Source organism: Miniopterus natalensis, chromosome 10, assembly GCF_054644295.1.
Source record: "Miniopterus natalensis isolate mMinNat1 chromosome 10, mMinNat1.hap1, whole genome shotgun sequence".
Classification (NCBI taxonomy): domain Eukaryota; kingdom Metazoa; phylum Chordata; class Mammalia; order Chiroptera; family Miniopteridae; genus Miniopterus; species Miniopterus natalensis.
In genome coordinates, this window is record NC_142090.1 from 12,542,007 (window position 1) to 12,562,084 (window position 20,078).

A 20,078-nucleotide genomic window follows, 5' to 3' on the forward strand; every position below is an offset into this window, starting at 1 on the left:
TCACCACTCCTGTTTAAACATCCTAAATAAATGGAGAGATATCCCATGTTCATAGATAGAAAGACTCGATATTGTCAAGATGTTAGTTCTTCTGAACTTGATCTATAGATCCAATGCAGTCCCAATCAAAACCCCAGCAATTATTTTATGGCTATCAACAAACTGATTTAAAATTTATATGGAGAGGCAAACAAGCCAGAAGAGCCTACGATATCGAAGGGGAAGAATAAAGTTGGAGGGCTGATGCTACCTGACGTCAAGGAGTAACCTATAAAGCTATATACTTCAGACTGTTGTATCAGCAAAGGAATAGACAAATAGGTCTGTGGAATAGATCAGAAAGCCCAGAAATAGACCCCTATAAATATAGCCAACTGATTTCTGACAAAGGAGCCAAGTCAGTAAAACGGAGCACAGACAGTCTCTTCAACAAATGGTGCTGGAACAACTGGACATCTACACGTCAAAATATGAATCTATACACAGATCTTACAGTCTTCACAAAAATTAACTCGAAATGGATCGTAGGCCTAGATATAAAACATAAAACTAAAAAACTCCTACAAGGTAGGAGAACACCTAGATGACCTTGGGTATGCCTTTTCAGACACAACATCAAAGACACAATCCATGAAAGAGATCACTGATAAGCCACACTTCATTCAAATCTAAACCTTCTGCTCTGTGAAAGACAATGTCAAGAGAATTAGAAAACAAGCCACAGATTGGGAGAAAATACTCGTAAAAGACGCATCTGATAAACATCTGGTAACATCTTTGTTATCCAAAATATACAAAGAACCCTTAAAAATCAACAGTAAGGAAAAAAAACAACCTGATTTAAAAATGGGCCAAAGACCTTATCAGACACCTCACCAAAGAAGATATTACAGATGGCAAGAAATATGTGAAAATATGCTCCACACCACGTCCTCAGGGATGTGCAAATTAAAACAAGACACTACCAATTAGATTGGCCCAAATCCTGACCACTGATAATAGCAAATGCGGATGGGAGTGTGGAGTAACAAGAACTCTCATACATGGCTGGTGGGAAGGCCAAGTGGCAGAGCTACTTTGGAAGACAGTTTGGTGGTTTCTTACAAAACTAAACATACTCTTACCATACGATCCAGTGATTGTGCTCCTTGATATTGACCCCAAAGAGCTGAAGACTTATGTCCACACCAAAACCTGCACACAGATGTTTATAGCAGCTTTATTCATAATTGCCAAAACTTGGAAGCAACCGATATGTTCTTCAGTAGGCAAATAGATAAATAAACTATGGTCCATCCAGACAATGTAATATTATTCGGCACTGAAAAGAAATGAGCTATCAAGTCGTGAAACGACATGGAGGAAACTTACGTGAATATTACCAAGTGAAAGAAACCAATCTGAGAAGGCGACATACTGTATGGCTCCAACTTTATGACATTCTGAAGAAGGCAAAACTGTGGAGATTATAAAAAGATCAGTGGTTGCCAAGGGTTGGGGAGGGCCAGGAGAGATGAACAGGCAGGGCACAGGGAATTTTTAGAGCAATGAAAATGCTCCGCTTGACATTATACTGATGTATATATGTCATTAGAAATTTGTCCAGGTCCATAAAACGTGCACACCAAGAGTGAACCCTAAGTTAACTATGGACTTCGGGTGATTACGATGTGTCAGTGTAGGCTCATCCTTGGTAACAAATGTGCTGTTCTGCTGAGTGATGTTGATAATGGGGGAGGCCATGCATTGTTGGGGCAGGGGGTAGATGGAAAAACCTCTGTACATTCCTTTCAATTTTGTTGTGAACTTAATACTGCTCCAAAAAAATAAAGTATTTAAAAAAGATAAACAACCTAGAGGTCTGAATGCAGGGATGTGTAAGGGCCCTTCCCAGGGTGGGACACTGTCTGCAATGAAACAAGCCTCTCCCAGCAAAGGCGGAGAGGTTCAGTGCGCGCCCGGCCCCTGGCCTGGGCTGCCAGTCACGTCTCCTTGTCTCATCTCAGTTTAGAAACCGCCTCCCTGTTAAATGTCCACCCTTTCTGCGAGGTGTATTTTGTCTGATCACGCTTGGTCAACGTGAAGGTGAACAAAGAACTGAAAGGCTCTGTGTGTTTTGGGGAGCTGTGAAAATCTGGGGTGAGGCAGGTGGCCTCCAAGCAGCATTCCCAGAAATAGCAACAAAGGGATTCTTCTAAAAGCCTGTTGTTTCCCTTTCGATTTAACACTCTTAGCGACCGGGGCTTTTGTCCTGGACAGAGAGCTCTATGTATGTCCCTTTCTTTGTTACTCAACAATTAAACAGAGCCAGCATAGCCTTCAACCTCTCTCTGCCTCAATTTACCCATTTATTATAAACTCTACTTGCTGTTAGACAGTGGGGAGGAAGAGGGTGGGAGGGAAGTGGAATACAAACGAAGAGCTGCTTTTTCTTTATTTTAATCGACGGCAAGAATGTCAACAGCAGCCCGTTTCTAGAACTCAGCTGGCAGAGGAAAACCAGTGAGATGATGCCAGTGGGGCCCTGGACCAGGCTGAGCAGCGACAGTTGACACGGCTCCATCGTGGTCCCTTCACACACGGCATTCACCCGGGGCCGCTCCTCAAGGCCAGGCCTCCTGGGCTGACCTGCGCATCAGATGGAAATGATTTGGGCACATCCGGTGTGGCCTGAATTTGATCCTTTGGGTAAGATCTGAAAAAGGAAAGAAGGGGAAGAAAGAAGGCAAACCGACTCCCTTAAAAACTATGCATAAGGAAAGCTTGATATTTAACGCTCACCCCACAGAGCTGTGTTCCTAACTCCGGGTTTGTAAGACACAACATGTTTTTTCCCCCTAATCCTTTCCAAAAATGCATTCCATAAATTGTTAGCATCCCTGCCAATGGCCCCAGTAAACTCACATACCAGCTTTAAAGTCAACCCCCTTTAAACCAATGCATGAGTCCTTTGAGTTAAGGGGATATTATTTCCAGATTCCTATAGCTGCTAGCTTCTTTTGAGAGTTGCAAATGATCGCGTTTCTTTGTCGCTGTTAATTTTTAGAGAAAAATAGATACTGCGACAGCAGCTCATGTATACAGTAGCTGTGACATCCTCCAAGGCCCCTGAGCACACTCTGAGATACCCTGACACCTCCTTGTTGCATCGACTCCCTTCTATGAGCCCCAAACTCCCCTTGGTCCAAATGGCCAAGAGCTCCCCATACATGTTACTGTGCCATTGCTATTATTACTTGTTTCACGATAGAGAGGCAGTGAAATTTGGTGGTTTAGCACATGGGGTCCAGAACCAAACTGCCTAGGTTTGAAGCCCAGCTCTAGCTTGCTGCTGCATGACCTTGAGCCGCTTTACCACTCTGTGTCTCGGTTTCCTTACCTATAAAATGAGAATGACAATAGTGCCTACTCCATACACTAATGTATATAAAGCAGGTCGGCAGGGCTGGCACAGAAGTTCCACACACGTGCTAGTTACTCTCGCACAGTTTTCCTAGGCAGGGCTTTCAGCCATCGGGGCTGCTCTAATGACGTTCAACCATCCATATGGGAACTGTCTAGGAGGATCTGGGGACAAGTTAAAGAGCTTACAGGGAAACATGCCCAGGAGAGTCACAGAGCACCTGGATCAGGGAGGGCCACAGAGACGGTCAGGCCCCGCCTCTCATCTTGGAGCCTCTGGTTGACAAGTAGAGGGCACAGCCGGTGGCAGCCCCTAGGTTTCCTAGTCTTCCATCCCAGGACCAAGTCCTTCCCGTCGCTCGGTGCTGCTCTCACAGGGGAGAGGTGTCATTCCTGGCACAGGTCCTCACTGCACCCAGGGTCTGCCTTTTGTACACTCGGGTAGTTGATCTCCATGTTTCTTTTCCACGCTCCGATTCCCTTTACATCTCTTTGCCAGAACAGTTTTACTTCAATACAATTTTCTCCCACCCCACCTCCGTGTTTAAGGACCTGCAGGGCTCCTCTCCTAGAAGTGACGTGACCTTGGACATGCCTCTGATTTTCAGGGAGACTTAAAGAACCAGTTTCATTACTGCTCTTTTTTTATGCCACTACTTATTTATTCTCTCCAGTGCTTAATTGATAAGCAAAAGGTAAATGCTTATTGCCAGCAAATGGGACATTGAGACCCTGAAAAGTTTCCTGGATGTGTGTGTATTTATATGTATATCTATGCCCATGTCTCTGTCTATGTTTATGTCTACCTCTGTGTCTGTGTCTCTGTGTCTGTGTGTCTGTGTGTCTCTATGTTTATGTCTGTGCCTGTGTCTATATGTGAATCTATACCTATATCTGTCCAAGGGCTACATGGTAAGTTAGTAGCAGGTTCGGGACAAGAGCACAGATCTCCTGTCTGCTTTGTCTATATCTGATGGGAGTGGGGTGTAGATGAATAATACTTCCACTCAGGTGACACAGAAGGTGCGCTATTCCAACCATGTAAGTCACCTACGACATGTAGTAGAAACACCAAAGGCAAAATTTATTACCAAGAGCCAATGGGATGGCAGAGACAGAAAAAGACAAGACTAGCAAGAAGGGGCTGAATTGGAAGTCAGGAGATTGTGTGATTGCTAAGGGAAGACGTAACGAGCAGAAGGTGGTCTTAATAAAAGAATTATTAATAAAAGTTCCTAGAATCTCTGTATCTTCTGGAAGCCTGTGCAGCTAAGAGATGGGCCACCTTTGGGGGGAACCTGCAGGCCCACTAGCAGCATCCTCCTGTGGCTCCCACGCACAACCCCAGGCAGATGGAGGCTCATGAACTATGTGCGCCTTATTCTAACCCGGGGTGGCCAGATTCTTGGACCGCCTGCGATGCTCCTCCAGCAGAAGCTGCTTTCCTATGAGCTCCAGGAGCCTCGAGCCATCGCCTGAGCCAGCGCAGCTCAAACCACTCCAAGGTTCTGAGGAGCTGGGGAGGAAGCCGGAGCTGAAGGAAGGGCAGGGTTCTGGGACCCCTCCTCTGCTTCCCATAGGGCAACTCTGCTTTCAAAGAAAATGTTCCCATTTAGAAAGAAGAAACCAGGAGCTGTCGGAGGCAGTTAACTCTCAGAGATGAGGCAGCTGCCACGGGTCATTCCGCTAGTTGGTGGCAGAGGCCAAACTGGCCTCCCAGTGCCCACCATGCTGTGCTACCAACTGTCTCATATACATACATGTCTCAAATAATGATGCCACAGAATGCTCAGATAATGCTTTAATAAAGGAAAGAAAGAAAACACCCAAATCTCCATAACACGTAGACCAGATTATCTATCACCAACAGCCCAACGGGACGCAGGTATCTTCACACCCAGCTTGAAAGTGTCCTGTTATCTCTCCTCCAACCCTTAGTGCAGCCCATCACCCAGGCCATACCTTTGTTTCCTTTTTCAGCAGAAACCCCCCCTCTGCTCCAGCACCCCTTTCCTCTGTCAGAACAGGGGGGAATCTGCCACCAATTGTTTTATCTGTGGTTCAACGTACTGACCACTTTTTCACTGCCAATGAGCGTCTTCAGTATACTCTGTTCCTTAATGGAATTTGCTTTTAAAACTTTATCTCTAATGATTTCACAGAGATTTATACCCCTTATTAAAGGAATTCCAGGCATCTGTGATGGAAGGAGGGGAAGACACTTTTCCTTAGGCCCTGGGAAGATCTTGCGATCATCTTAGATACTGATGCAAGGTGTCCTGAAGGTGGCCAAAGAACAAATTCTGTTTTGATCTCTCAAAGGCAGAAATTCCCACCTAATAATCTGGATCTGTGAGTAGAGCTTGAAGCATCCCTGGTTGACTTTTCAACCGCACCCTCTCTCAAAAGCCCTGGCCTGCACTTGCCAGGATTCTGCCTGGGGAGAGATCCATAGGTAGCTGTGGGGCCCCCTTCTCCCACCCCCTCTCCTAGTCCACAGAAAATCCCAATTTTCCCCTCCCTCTGCCAACTCCCCTGTGGTCTCAAGTGTTCCAGGAAACGAGGAGTCATTCTTTATTTCTGACTTCATAAGGGGAGGGCACCATGTGACTCCCTGTGGAAGGGAGTAGTGGGGTGGGGAGCCTGCTGAGGTCCTGGCTCAGGACTCCGAGGGGAGGAGCCAGCCCTGTCCCTTGGTCGCCAGCCTGGAGACTGACTCAACTTGGCACAGCCCCAGGGCAGAGCACCCCCTTTCCCCTGTCCTCTCCACCCCACCCCCCTTCCCTGAGCTCTTCCCTCCCTCTACTCGGGGCTCCGACTTGTATTCCTTCTATCTTTGGGCATTTTTGTGTGTGTGTTGTTTTACTTTGTATTTAATAAGAGCTCCCCATTCTCTTTTTTGTCGGAAATCAAGAATCATGCCTGGATCATGTGTTCACTTTGGGAATAAAATTTATGGCAACGCTTGCCGTTGGATTAATTGCTTTTCATTAGCTTCAAGCTTCTTAATGATTACAAATTGTTTGCCTGGACGAGAAACAGCTCCGTCCTGTTCTCCCAATTTACTGGCCTTCGATTGCAACCAGAAACTGGAAGTCTTGGGTTGCTTTTTTTGCATCAGGGTCTGGCCATGCTGAGAGTGGGGGAGAGAGAGGGTGGGTAATTCTAGATCTTTAGGCTTCAAAGCCCAGATGATGGTCCACAGGCCAAATAAAAAGTGAACTGGACTTTTCTAAGCCATCGACTGCTCTGTATCTCAGTGCTCAAGTCTATTAAGTGGAGTGAGAAAGACAAGATATGTATATTTAATAACAAGTTTACTTTAAAATCGGTTTCGGAAAACCTATACTTCATGTAATGAGTGGGGTTTAGAAGCAAGCAAGCCAGAGCGTACCCACCAAAAGGGCGGGCAGAGTAAATCCCAATGGAAAATGTGCGCCTGTCTGTGGTTGGAGTCATTTGGTCAAGAAACGATGAAATTACAAATTTCTGAAAAGGGTGTGTGTTTTGGAGGTTCTGAGGCCCAGGTCTCAGCATGCTCTTGGGCAAGGCCAGCATCGAACTCCAGGGCAGAATGAGGAGGGGTCAGGACCAGGATGCTTTCCCACCGCACCAGCCCGGGCCTAGCACCACCTGCTCCTCTCTTCAGCTCCTGAAGTTGGAATCAGCCTGTGCAGCCATCGTTCCCTGTGAGACAGCTCGCCCTTTAACCCTAGAAGGGGAAGGTTGCAGAAAGTGAACAGCACTGCCCTGGCCACCCCCTTCCCCCAGCTGTTGACTTCAGTCCTTTCGGTAACCAGGGTCATCGCCTTGCACTATGTAGGAAGACAGGAAAGTAGGCCCAGAAGACCCGAGCGGTCCAGACCCATCTGCACGTTTGGCCCATAAACACACAATAGCTCGCCTATTTGGTAACGCAAGAGACAATCATCGAGCAACAACTGAATTAGGATGGGGGCTGAGCTGCTCTGACAAAAGGCATTCGCTGCACTGACACGGGCCTAAGGAAGTTCATTTCTCTCTTCCCTGTCACGTAAAATCATTTGGTGACCCAGATTCCTTCCCTATTGTGGATCCGTTTTCCCCTAGAGCAGTGCTATTCAAAGTGTGGCCCAGGGATGAGCAGCACCAGGGTCACCTGGGAGCTTGTTAGAAAGTTGAATTCTTAGGCCCCCGCTTCAGAGCTGTTGAACCAGTAACTCTGGTGGTGGCGCCCAAGAACCAGTGTTTTACTGAGCTCTTCAGGTGATTTTTTTTCTTCTTTCAGTTTTTCTTATTGTGGTAAAATACGCATAATATGAATTTACCATCTTAACTATTTTAAAGTATGAAGTTCAGTGGTATTCAAGACATTTATGATGTGCTGCCATCACTACCATCCATCTCCAGAACTCTGCGCCTTGCCTACCGGAACTCGGTACCCATTCAACATTAATTCCCACTCTGCTCTTCTCCTAGAAGAATCCTGGAAACCACCATTCTACTTTCTATGTTTTTGACTATTCTAAATATCTCGTACAGGTGGAATCACACAGTGTCTGTCTTTTGGTGACTGGCTTATTTCACTTAGCGTGCCTTCCAAGTTTATCCGTGCTGCACCGTAAGTCAGAATTTCCTGCCTTCTTCAGGCTGAATAATATTTCAGTGTATGTACACATCACATTTTGCTTCTCCACTCATCTGTCAGTGAACGCGTGGAGCGTTTCTATGTTTTAGCTGCTTTAAATAATGCTGCTACGAACATGGCTGTGCTGATATCTTTTCAAGACTCTGCTCTCAATTAGTGTAGTGTGCGAGAAGAAAGAAATGGGGTTAGCAAACTGTTTCTTCGAGGGACTGAATGGTAATTGAAATTTTGTTCTGTGGCCAAGCACTGTGCTAGGCATTTAAATATATTATCCTATTTAACTCTCTCAAGAATCCACAAGGTAGGAATCGTGAATTGGCTTTGCTCTGAACAAGACAGTTTGGTTGATGTGTACATTTTGATTAGAGGGTCAAGGTAACCTCCATTCTAGACCCAACTTTTTAATTTACTAGCAGTTTGACATCTGGCAATTTATGCTTCTGTGGGGCTCAGTTTCCTCCCTTTCGGAACATGGGAATAATATACCCGCTCCTCCCGTCTTACAGGGTTGTTGTGGGCAGAGTAAAGTGAGATGAGGTACGTGAAAGGATTCAGTCAGCTAGTATCAGGTAGCTGTTGCTGCTGATGCCCTAAAACATAGTGGCTTATAATAACAACCAATTATTCAGCTGATGGCTTTGTGTGTTGGCCAAGCTGTGTGGTCTGGGCTCGCTTAGCTGGTCATTGCTAGGTTCACTCATGTGTCCCTGGTGAACTGGCAAGCTGGCTAGTGGGTGGGTACCCAGGATGGCCTCGATCACCTGTCTGCAGGAGTGACTGGGTCATGTGTACCCCCTTCATCACCCAGGAGGCCAGCTTGGGCTTCTTCACGTGGCAGCCTCAGGGTCCTGGGAGAAGGCAGGCTGCCCTGCACACAGGCTTTGCAAGTGTCTGCTTGTGCCACAGTTCCTGACATGCCAACTGGCCGAGCCAGCATCAGGTAGGAGCACATGCAAAGCTTCAAGGCAACGAAGCACAGGAGGACAGATTTGGGGTACGTGAAAGGATTTGGGGTACTGTATGGCTATTTTTTTGCAATCTACCAGGCCATTGCCGACTGGGGTAGCAGCGGCAGGTGTCCTAGCACTCAGTGCCCAGTGTCATCGTGGGAGCTGCAGTGTCTGTGCCCAATGGCTGGGCACTAGAGTCCTTGCTGGAGCCATCCCACCCTCTGCTTTGGGTGCTGATCTCAGCCAAGTGGTCTTCCAAGCCTAACTGTCTGGCCTTCCCAAAGACTCGGTGAGGCACCCGATATCCTGTCCCAAATTCCCTTTTTGTTTAGACTAGCTAGAGTGGTTTCTACTCTCTCTACCTCAGAATCCTGACTCTGAGAGTTTCCTAAGGCTGGAGCTTTGTGGCTTTAAATACCCATGCTGAAGAAGGCATGATTTTTGTTTTGTTCTATTATTATTTTTTGCAAATAAATGTTTAGTTCATCTACTCCTATGTATGTGTTCATATAATCCAGTTAGGTCGTAATACACAAGCTCTGGATTCCCCAAATAGCAAATGGTTTGAGAAAAGAAGGAACGCAAACTCCATTTCTTTGCACTTAGAAAAACAAACACATTTTGTGTGAAAAAATCTAAGCTCTCTAGCTCCACTCAGTGTCCTGTTGAATCGATGTGGCACCATATTAGTTCGTAAGGGAATGAAAATGAAAGTTGCTCACTGTGGCTTCAGTGGACGGCCTTATTCTTTGGCCAATTTTAGATGGACACTTCAATTCAAAAAATATTTTCAGACTAGAAACAGTAGGGAGTAGTGGCCAAGAGCACGGGCTGTGGAGTTAGATAGGCCCGGACTTGACTCCTGCTGCAGTTGGATACTATCTACAGAGGCTGTTGCTCAGCTTTTCTGGGCCTTGAGGGTAATAAAAGAACTTTCTCATCTTGCAAAACCAAAACTCTAAACCCATTAAGTTCTAATCCCCTCTCCCCTCAGCTTTTGGCAACCATCTTCCTAATTCCTGCTTTTATGATTTTGACTAATTTAGATACTTCTTTTCATTGGAATCATACAATATTTGTCATTTCGTGACTGCTTATTTCACTTATCGAAATATCCCTGAGGTTAATCCATGTTGTAGTATGTGCCAGGATTTCCTCCTTTTTAAAGGCTGAGTAATATTCCATTGTATGTATATACCACATTTTCTCTCTCCATTCATCTGCCAATGAACTTACGGGTTGCTTCCATCTCTTGGCTATTGTGAGTAATGCTGAAATAGGTGGGTGTGTAATCATCTCTTCAAGACCCTGGTTTGAATTCTTTTGAATATACCTAGAAGTTGGATTGCTGGATCATACAGTAATTTGATTTTTAATTTTTTGAGGAACCTCTATACTGTTCACCATAATGGCTGCACCATTTTACATCCCCACCAATACTCACAAGGGTTTTCAACTTCTCTGCATCGTGTCAACACTTGTTATTTCACGTTCTTTTGATAGTGTCCATTTTAATGGGTGTCCAGTGATAATATATCTCACTGTACTTTTGACTATTTCTGTTATAATCAGTGATGTTGAGTATCTTTTTACATGCGTGTTGGGCATTTGTGTATCTTCTTTGGAGAACTGTCTATTCAAGACCTTTGCCTGTTTTTTAATTGGGTTGTTTTTTGTTGTTGTTGAGTTGTAGAAGTTCTTTATATATTTTGGACATAACCCCTTATCGAATATATTGTTTGCAAAGATTTTCTCCTGCTCCATAGGATGCCTTTTCACTTTGTTGTTTCCTAGAGAAGTTAAATTTGATATAGTTCCATTTGTCTATTTTTGCTTCTGTCACCTGCCTTCTGTGTCATATCCAAGAAATTATGGCCAAATCCAATGCTCTGAAGCTTTTCCCCTGTTTTCTTCTAGCAGTTTTATATACGTTTAGATCTTATTGTTAGGTTTCTAATCCACTTTGAGTTATTATACATGGTGTATGTGGATATCCACCTTTCCCAACACCATTTGTTGAAGAGACTGTCCTTTTGCCATTGACTTGGCACTCATCGAAAATCATTTGGCCATACATGCAAGGGTTTATTTCCGGGCTCTCTGTTCTGTTCCATGCACCTGTATATCTGTTTTTTCGCCAGTCACGCACTGTCATCATTACTGCTGCTCCGCAGCGTGTTTTGAAAGCAGGAAAAACAGGGCCCTCAACTTTACTACTCTTTTTCAAGGTCATTTTGGCTATTCAGGATCACTTGAGATTATTTTTAGGATTTTCCCCTCCCATTTCTGCAAAGAATGCAGTATTTTATTCTGTTTGATGTTATAGTAAATGAGATTTAAATTCCTTTCTCATTGTTATTGTCAGTGTGTTAATTTTGTATCCGGAAACTCTGTTGAAATCATGTCCTAATTTGAACTGTTTTTGTGGAATCTTGAGGGTTTTCTACATATAAGATCACGTAATCTATTGAACAAAGATACTTTTCCTTCTTCCTTCCTCATTTGGGTGACTTTTATTTCCTTTTTGGTATCGGAGTCATGCTGGCCTCGTAGAACAAGTGTGGAAGCATTCCCCCGTCTTTAATTCTTGGCAGAGCTGAAGAAGGGCTGGCATTCATTCTGCTTTAAGTGTTTGGTAGGATTCTCCTGTGAAGCCATCTGGTCCAATACTTTTCTTTTTTGGGAGGCTTTTGATTACCATGTCTTCTCCGTACTAGTTATAGGCCTGTTTGGATATGTTTATTTCTTATGACTCAGTGTGGGTAAGCTGTATGTTTTTAGGAATGTATCCATTCCTTCTGGGTTGTCCAAATTGTTGGCATATAATTGTTAACAGTAGTCTGTTGAACTCTTTTTATTTCTGTAACATCAGAGGTAATGCTCCCTCTTTCATTTCTAGATGAGTCTCATCTCTTTTCTTATTCTCAGTCCAGCTAAGGGATTGTCAATTTTGTTATCTTTTAAAAAGAAAACCAACTCTTGGTTTTGTTTTTGTCTATTTTCTGTCTCATTTAGCGCTACTCTCCTCTTTATCGTTTCCCTTTCTGCCAACCTTCCGGTGTAGTTTCTTTTCCTAGTTGCTTGAGATGTTAGGCTGATTTGAGATCTTTTTAATGTATTTACTACTATAAACTTTCTTCTTAGTACTGCCTTTGCTGTCTCCTATATGCTTTGGTGCACTGTGTTTTCATTTTACCTCCAAATATTTTCTAAATTCTATGATTTCTTCTTTGGATCACTGATTGTTTAAGAATGAACTATTTATTTCCACATTTTAGTGGATTTTCCTGTTTTCGGTTATTTCTAGTTTTATTCCATATGGTTGAAGAATATGTTTTATATGATTTTAAAACTTAAATTCGTTAAGACTTGGTTTGTAGCTTAACATGTGGTCTATCTCGGAAAATGACCCGCGTGCCCTTGAGAAGAATGTGTATTTGGCTCTTTGGGAGTGGAGTCTTCTGTATATTTCTGTTAGGTCCAGTTGGTCCAATTGTGTTCTTCAAGTCCTCTGTTTTCTTATTGATCTTCGGTGTGGTTGTTCTATGCATAATTGAAAGGGAGTTATTGGTCTCCTGTTCTTACTGTGTCCATGCCTCCCTTTAGTACTCTCAATAATTCATATATTTGGGAGCCTTAATCTCTCTTTAAATATGATAGGATTTGCAATTCTCATGGGGTTAAATTTCACACTAGTGGAATGTAAATGTTGCCCTGGGGAGATCCTATGCTCGAATGGCTGGAGATCTTCAGTGGAATGAGGGCTTGGGCCCTGGACCACGCCCTGCTGACAAGGCCTCCCATGTCTTCCACTCCTCTCACCATGGCCCAACCTGGCTTCAGTCCACTTCTCCAATCCCATTTCATGACACTTGGCTGCTCATCGCCGTGCTCAAGCTACCATGACTGTAGCTGTTATGTTTCCTAACCACCCTTCTCTGCCTCAGCACACACACATTCCTACATGCACACTGTATCACTCAAGGGTTAGTATATATGAAAACTTTTCAGAGAAGACTTCTATAACCATCCTGATATTTAGTGGCTTTTCATCATATAAAATGACTTTAGAGACTTTATTTTTTGTTTGGAAGATGTATTAGTCAATGTATATAAAACATTTTATATGTTTGTTAGCTTGACTGATATATTAAAATATTCAGACAAATAGTAGGTATATCTCCGCTGTGATCTTGTACTGGGGCTCACAGACATTCGAGATGGGCCTGGAGGGAAGTTATATGAACAGAATTGTTTACTAGAGTAAAACATTGAAAGCATCTATTTTTTCTCTTTGAAACATTTAAGTTTATCCAAATGATGGAACAAGATTTATCCACAGAGGAAGATTGTTTGAAGCCTATGGAACATGGGGAAATGCTTATGATGAAGAAAAGAATATAAAATGGAATGTACATTAAGAATAGATCTATGCACACAGAAATAAATAAAACCGTTCTCAGGGTGGTAGGAATACGGAATCTTCTCTACTTATTTTCAAATTTCAAAATACCTATCCTGCTACGCTTAATTCTGTGATTTGAATACAAAGTGAGAACACAACTCAGTAAGCAGCCTGCCCCACAGCATTATAGCCTCTGCTAATCCTGTCCCCCAGCGCAGGGCTCCCTTCATAGTCGGAAGACGGCCACAGAGCACGGCGCAGATTAAATCAAGTATCTGCTCGGCAGGGAATATTTTAAAGAACAAATCTGTAAAAGCGGACAGTCTAGCACTGAAGACGGGTAAATTTGTGAAATCCTGGAAGGTAACTTTGCACGCCACCACCAGATTCATGAAGCAGAGTTCTGAATTCATTCAATTCTCCTGCCACTGAAGAGGCGACAAGGGAACAAGGGAGGTCCAGCATCGCCAAGTCCCAGGGCTCCGGGGGCGCCCGAGAGTCCCAAGGGGCGAGCAGATATTAGGCAGGCAGCGGAAAGGGGGGAGGTGGGTGGGTGATGGAGGCGACAGGGCTGAGGCAGAGCCTCCAAAGAGCGCTGGTGTCTCTGGAATCTGCGTGAGGCTCTGTGGGGTCCCCCTGACAAATCTTGGAGAGTAAAAGCAGAGGCAGGAAGGCCGGCTGGAAGAATGATGACACCTTTAGAGGGAGAAGACGAGGCTGCGACCGAGGGCCTGAGTGGTGAAGACAAGGGGGAGGTGGATTTGAAAGGCTGAGGGGCGGAAATGAGCAGGACTCAGTGACGCAGCAGAAGCAAAGCCAGGCCCATAGCAGGAGGGTGGCTGGCGGCTGAGGGTGGAAGTAGGACCAGCACTGCCAGAGTCTCCAGAAGCCAACAGGGACTTGGAATTCGTTTATATTTTAGATTTAAAGCTGTCTGTCTCTTTCCCAGGTTACAATCCCATGGGGATCCATGATCATTTGTATTTACATTTTATGTTCACATAGGCTGAGCTCTGAAGTTATGTAATTAGAGGAAAAAAATCCCGCAGTCAATTCCAGGCTCTGTTAGGTATGACCTTTTGTAAATAGCCAGACCTGAGTTTGCAGTTAAATCCAGGGCATTTATGAATAAATACTGACCCCCAGTGTTTAGGCGCAGAAATAAAGATTATGAAATACCAAGGCTCCTGGGAGAGTACCTGGAATTCCAGATACAAATAACATCCCCTCCATTTCAATTCCGAACCCTGCGGTGCTCCAGCAATAAAAATACTGACAAGCTAACTGCAGGCTGGTGGCTGCCTGGACAACTTTAACGAATCTTCTACAGAACGAGTGTCAGAATGAATTAAGTGGCCTCACTCATGGGCACATAGCTACATGATGACCTTTGCCCCCTCTGCTCCAAGATCCAAGTTCGACTACTCCAAAGAAATGGAGTAAGGGTAGATTTATTGCAGTAAATTTGACTAATACAAACTCCAGCTCTGATTCCCACCTAAGTCAACATTCCATCAAATAAAATTCCCTTTCCAGTGGATTCCAGGCAGTGTGGTTGGCAGATATTCCTTTTTCAATAGCTGTGTGGCTAGTGCAAATTCATGAGAAATTCTTGAGTAAACTGTTGCAGCATAACTCCATCTGGAGCTGTTTCGTCGTGAGAAAGGAACCATCTCACATCTTGGCCAAAAGAGCTGCAGTTGTTGTCAGGTGGCATCTATTTTCTGCAAGTGGAAACTAAGCTCTGGCTCTTTGGAGACATGCTTCTGTCACATCCTGAGCTATGCTAAAGTTTTAAAAAACTTGGCTTTGCAGAAAAGTAAATGAACAGGGTGAGCAATGAGGCTGTCTTGGAAAGGTAGAGATTCCTTCAAAAAACAGCATCTTTTTCATGGACCTTGTTTTTAAAGTGAGAAGAGACTCAGTGGCCAAGCACAACATAAAAGGCAAATCTTTAGTGCCAACAGAATTCATTTGACTTGTTTTGGGGAATGAGAAGCTTTCCCTTCAGGCAATTAACCCACAGCATTCTTAGTAGAAGGATGATGGAGGAACAGTAGAAACCATGGATTCAAGCTGGGCTATGACACGGAGCAGAGTGACCTAAGGGATGCTTCCGAGGTAGTTCTTGCAGGGACCTGAAAGCCAAGGAAACAGAGGCCCAGAGATTAAGCAGAGTCTAGGAGCCAAGGGGTGGCATTAAGAAGGGATACCATCCTACAGCACTATTGGTTGAACTATAAGGCAGTGGTGATCACAATCCTGTTTTTGATTTGTTGTATCAGCAGACAAGCTAATTGTTCATCCAATGCATACCTGTAGCCCCAAACATAGTAGAAATAAAGTGAGTGTACAGCTTGTTTCTTGATTACACAGACTTAAAAGTTTTCCCTTACCTAACAAGGACTGAGATGCTGCCCAACCAGTGTGGCTCAGCGGTTGAGCATCAACCTATGATCCAGGGGATCGTGGTTCGATTCCCGGTCAGGGCACATGCCTGGGTTGGGGGTTCAATTCCCAGTCGGGGGCTTGCAGGAGGCAGCCGATCAATGACTCTCTCATTATTGATGTTTCTCTCTCTCCCTCTCCCTTCCTTTCTCTGAAATCAATAAAGATATATATTTTTTATGATATAAAATGGATTGTTTAAAAAAAAAGTCCAGAAACCAGTCACATTTATCCAGACACTGCAAACAAGACAAGCTTTAGTGACTGCACTTAATGCAAGTTTGTTTTTTCGTCAACTTTTTCTTCGTGTCATTATATTTCCTGATTTGATTTTGAAAAATTTCAAACCTACAGAAAAGCTGGAAAAACAGTACAATAATACATTATAAACTTTCAATTCATCAATTATAACATTTACTATATTTGCTATCTCTAAATATATAGGGACATTGTGTTGGCCAAACCATTTGAGTGTGAGTTGCAGAAATCATGATACCTTACCCTTAAATTCTTCAGCCCCCAAAATGTCCTTTGTAACTTTAAATTATTTATTCAAGGTGCAAATGTTAAAGCACTAATACTCAATGTGATGGCATTCGGAGGTGGGGTCTTTGTGAGGTAATCATGTTTAGAAGAGGTCAATGAGGGTGGATTCCCCATGATGAGATTAGTGCTCTTATGAGAGAGACCGGAGCCCCCCCTTTCTCCGCCATGTGAGGAGTAAGGCATCTGAAAACCAGGAAGAGGGTCCTCGTCAGGCACCGAGTCTGCCAGCACCTTGACCTTGAACTTGCCAGACTCCAGAACTGTGAGAAACGAATGTTGTTGAAGCCACCTAGTCTATGGTGTCTTGCTATAGCAGCCTGAGCAGAGTAAGACAAATGTTCTATAATCTAGTATCACCACTCTTCTCTTTAATCTCAAATTCTCCCAAATTTGACACCTGAAGCCAATTTTTGTGTCCCATCGGTCTCTGAGCACTCTCTTTTGTGGCTCAAGATGTTCCAGGCTCACCTTGTACTTTCTCTGCTTCAAACCTGAAATCAACCAGCATCTCTGGTTCTGCGGCACAGTGTCTAGAAAGCAAGAGCAAGGCAACTAGGTGTGCTCCTTATTACTAGGTTATTGCTTCTAGGACTTTCCAGAGGACAAAGCCAGATCTGAGTGGGGGTGGGAGGGGTGCTACTGGGAAAAGGAAAATACATACCCCCCCCCCCCACGCATTCACACAAATATCTCCAGCTCAAAACCAATACAACAGCCTTCTTTAACTTGTTCCAGTTTGAATCTCCCTTCTTCCACAGCGAGCAGCCTGATTTACAGCAACGTCAACAAATATGCTCATTTCTTAAATCTACGAAGCTGTTTCAGGATTACTTATTTAAAAGTCTCGTAAATACTTTCATCTTTAAATTTGAATTTAACATCAGTTACCAAATCATGCCACATAATTCTGCACAAGTTGCACGTAACAGACTAACCGCAACCAGATATAACAGACTATGCACAAGATACAAACGGAACAACTAAGCAAGGGCTGCCATTTGGCTGCTCTAGATACGAGAAAGGGCAAAGTTCAGAACAGACGACTGACGGCTTCTGTTCTCACTTACTGAAGGCTACGGAAGCCGTTTGCCTTTTCAAAATCTATCCTGTTTGATGTTTGGCATTTGTTTCAAAATAATCCAGTAGGGTGGGAGGAAGAGAGTGAGGAGACAGCTTACCTTTAAAATATTGTCAAAGAAACATTGTTTTTGGCAACTTAAGGTCACAGGGTCTTAAAGACTAAGCTGTAATAGCTAGATTTCCCTCCAATAAATAAAAAAATTTACCAATTGTGAAGTGGGAAAAGAGTGACTTTAATCCTGCCCATCATTTTGCCAAATAACTTTATCATTAGAGGAAGATTGGTTATAATATTCTTATACTTTGGATGTTTCCTATTTCTCCTGGGATCAGTGGTTTAAATTCCCCTCATAGTCCAACGTGAAAACCCTCAGACTACAACATAAGGTGGCATCTGCCACAGCTAGATCTGCTGCGTATCTGATTTACTACAACGAATGGTATTATAAAAGTGAGCCAAATACTTGCAAAACCCAATTGTGCAAAACACAAAAATAGGAAACATGATCAAGATCTGCAACAAGTTTGGTGTATATCTGTGGGAAAAACCTATGAAGGGCTTTCTGGGTAAGAGGGAAGTTGAACTTTGAAAAGACATTTATCACTTGTAAAAGCATAAGAATTAAAAATGGCCCTGGGGATAATAAACTTCTGTCTAGTTAAGCTGTTTCCCCTACCCCATTTTGTTAAAAAGAGTAAGGAGCTGGGAAAATAAAGAACTATATACACAATAGAAAGGGGAGGTGGTACTTGACCTCTGATTTCTCTCTTTCCTGGGGGTGACAATATGACCAGGAGGATTTCTGCTGTGGCCACCAAGTTGGCGAATTGTTACCCAATGGTGATTGCCTTTAACAGGCTCACACACTGACCAAAAAATAACATTTTACACCACCACCCCAAAGCTATAGAGTGTGGGGAAGCTTCCCAGGTTAGAAAACCACCATTGCCATTGATGTGCATGTGTAGCAACTGCATCTTCATAAACTGGCCATAATCCAAGGTGAGAAATAATCTGCACAAGAATCTGGTCGAGCTTGGCAATAGCCAGGTCACGTGAAGAATTCTCCTTTGCACATCTTATCACGGGAAAATACGTGACATAATGCATTCTAACCGAGGATGCTTTGCTAATTCAGTGCCCAAGTTAAATGATGCAAGAATCTCCAATTTCTGCAGCAGAACTTGTGTTCTTATAGAAAAAGTCTCCGTGTACTAGGGATACAGTCCTCAGCTGAGATATTTAAGAATTAAAACTCTAGGAGTAGCATCTGGCTGCTGCCCTCATTTTACCACTGGGACAATCATTTGGGCCTGGGCAAAGGAGACATGTATACCTGGTTCCAGGGCAAGCCCAGCCTGGCAACAGGATGGGCTTGCCCTCTCCAAGGACCAAATTTCTAGACAAGCTGTCTACCATGTATTTGGAATAAAATTTAAAAATCCCCCATGTTTTTGGTCCCAGCTTGACATAGCACAGAAGGATGCCAAATTAGGATGGTTAAGGCAGCCTTCAAGATTCTTTCATCAAAAACTATGAATACCCTGTAAGCCATGCAAAGAAAACAGGTTCGCTAGGTGACCCAAGGTTAAAGTGCTGAAGTATAATTTTATGTTTTCATGAATGTCTATTTCTTTCAGCCAAGATCTCAAAAACAATAAAACCAAATAGTATCAGAAAGCATCCAAAAATTATCCCTACCTGAGGAAGCCTGCAAGATTCCAAAGTGACTGGGTGTGAGTATAGCTCTGTGTGCAGAAGCATAACACGCTGCCGAGGGGCGCCTGGAAGTCGACGTCTAGATGCAGGACAAGGGGACATCCAACCCTAGGATCTTGAGCTGCATTAAGACATGGTCACCACTTGGGCTGGAAAATTCAGAGGCCAATTCCAGAGATGAAGCTGTTCAAGATGACCTGAGCTGCAGCCCAACGGTAGGTTTGGAATTGCAGAAATATCTGGTAGCTGGTGGTTGACTCTGATCTCTGAATTCTAAAGGGTGTCATTTGGTTAAGCAGCTAGACTGAAAAGGACTACAGCTGAGAAGCCAGAGTTGGTCAGAAACAAAGCATCCACATTCCACGTATGTGTCACAGATGTGGCCAGCTGTGAGCAAACCAGGTCCGTCTCTTTCAGCCACCTTCATCAGCCAATGCTCTATGAGTCTTGATTTAAGGATTAAATGGAGACCAAGCAGTGGCAAGGGTTTTAGAATTAGTTTTCTTCTAATGAGAGTTTACTATAACACGGGTATAAATAAGCTAATCCACCAATGGAAAGCCATAAAAAACTGGCAAATATCTGCAACAGCTATCACAGCTGCAAATTTTTCACTTTATCATTGAAATATGTTACTTGCTTTGAAAAACGCAATAGCTTAAAGAAATGACTTACATACCTATAGTATCTAAAAATATATGATGGAAAACAGTATCAAGTTGATAAGCAATCAATTCTATCCATGGCCTACCCTGGGCTACTCTTAGCCCTCAGGAGATGAACAAACGTATGTGAAAGCTCCAGCATATTTCCCCTGCTCACGTGAATAAATTACACCCATATGTTACCTTCTCCCTGACACCAAGCTTCAATTTACAGAGAATTAGGAGTGTCTATGTG